Source organism: Babylonia areolata, chromosome 25 (assembly GCF_041734735.1).
Source record: "Babylonia areolata isolate BAREFJ2019XMU chromosome 25, ASM4173473v1, whole genome shotgun sequence".
NCBI classification, from domain to species: Eukaryota; Metazoa; Mollusca; class Gastropoda; order Neogastropoda; family Buccinidae; genus Babylonia; species Babylonia areolata.
The window spans coordinates 17,033,902-17,035,938 of record NC_134900.1 but is presented as its reverse complement, the minus strand read 5'-3'; positions in this window follow the sequence as shown (position 1 = coordinate 17,035,938).

The following is a 2,037-nucleotide window of genomic DNA, read 5'->3' as shown; positions in this document are numbered from 1 at the left end:
GTGAAAATGCTCGTTTTTGTTGTTCCGACACACACTTAAATGTCAAACCTTGAGGAATCTGGTGAACACTTTTGTGTGGTGCCGAAATGACTTTTCACAGAGTTAAATGGGGATATAAGAGGAGGATGAGGAGGAAATGAAGGAGGAAGAGAAGGAGGAGGAGGAGAAGAAGAAGAATTAATCATCCTCTTTCATCATCCCGCCCTACGTTCTCTCTATCCCCCCCTCCCTCCCTCCCGCCCCCTCTCTCTCTTTCATACCCGTGTGAAAATAGCGTATGATTTCATAATTACCATCATCATCAATGTCAACGCGTACACACACACACACACACACACACACACACACACACACGCACACACACACACACACACACACACACACACACACTCATCTCCTCCTCTTCCACCTCTCCCTTCATCTTTTTTTTTTCTTCTGTTTCTTTTCCAGCCGTTTCACTTCTTACAGCACTTGAATGCGATAACTCCTTCGTTCTTTGCCAGCAACTAATGCGTTATCGTCCATAAAACACACAGTAGCAAAAACTAGCGAGAGCAAAGGAGACAAAACGAAAGAGATTGAGAGAGATAGGGGGAGACAGACAGACAGACAGACAGACAGACAGACAGACAGACAAAAACAGACACAGAGAGAGAGGGAGAGACAGAGACACAAGACGGATGGAGACAGAGACACCAAGACAGACAACAAATAGGGAAAATTACAAGCAAGGAACAACAACAGCAATCTCCATCAAAAAAATGAAATACATAACAGAAAAGATCGAATCAAACCATGTAACTCATAACCCAGCCGATCGCACTACAGGGGCGATATGGTTCAAGAGCTGAAAACCCGTCAGCTGTTAACTCTCTCCATACGAACGGCGAAAGAGACGACGTTAACAGCGTTTCATCCCAATCACCATCATGAAAATATTGCAAGCGGAAGGCTCTTATACTGAAGAGGTGAATGTTGACAAAGAATACCCCAGTTCTGACGACGGAAGCTAAAGGTTGGGTCATTCAGACACACCCACTGGACATCCGAGGGGTCTGTGTAGAGGAGAAGAGAGGACTCGCCGTACTGAGTGAGTTAAAACCAGTTAGATAAACAAAAGAACGAGACCCTCACAACAAAGTCCGACTCGCCATTTCCCGTTTCGCATTTGGGAGAAGTCTCTCTCACAGTTCCTGGACAGCAGCAACATATAACCAGTAAGTAGTGCACAGACCAACTGAAGACAGGCTAATCCGGATAACCAAATTTTGTGATAACGCAAAATCGGCGAATAGGCGAAATCAGGAATAGGGAACAGGTGAATCAGGAATGACCCCTGACGGGAGCAGTAGCCGAGTGGTTAAAGCGTTGGACTTTCAATCTGAGGGTCCCGGGTTCGAATCTCGGTAACGGTGCCTGGTGGGTAAAGGGTGGAGATTTTTTCGACCTCCCAGGTCAACAAAATTATGTACAGACCTGCTTGTGCCTGAACCCCCTTCGTGAGTATGTATGCACAAGCAGAAGATCAAATACGCACGTTAAAGATTCTGTAATCCGTGTCAGCGTTCGGTAGGTTATGGAAACAAGAACATACCCAGCATGCACACCCCCGAAAGCAGAGTATGGCTGCCTACATGGCGGGGTAAAAGCGATCATGCACATAAAAGCCCACTCGCCTACGTACGAGTGAACGTGAGAGTTGCAGCCCACGAACGAAGAAGAAGCAGCAGTAGGGATGACCCCGTACAGACAGACAGGTAGGCTCACCTTGCCACGTCCATCACAGCTGTCATGAGGGAAGCACCTGGACAGTCGGGGGATGTTGTAGTGCCCGCCCACTGGACATGGGAGCCTGCACAAAACATGGGGGAGGGTCAGATAGGTGAGGAGAGGGGAGGTGGATGGGGGGAAGTGAGGGGGGGTGGGCGGGGGTCTTCGTGCACATACATCCCGCAGGTGTAGATCGTACGGACGTACGTATGCCGTGTTGTGTTGAGACTGGCAGACACCTGACAACAACGACTGCTTCCTACCCTG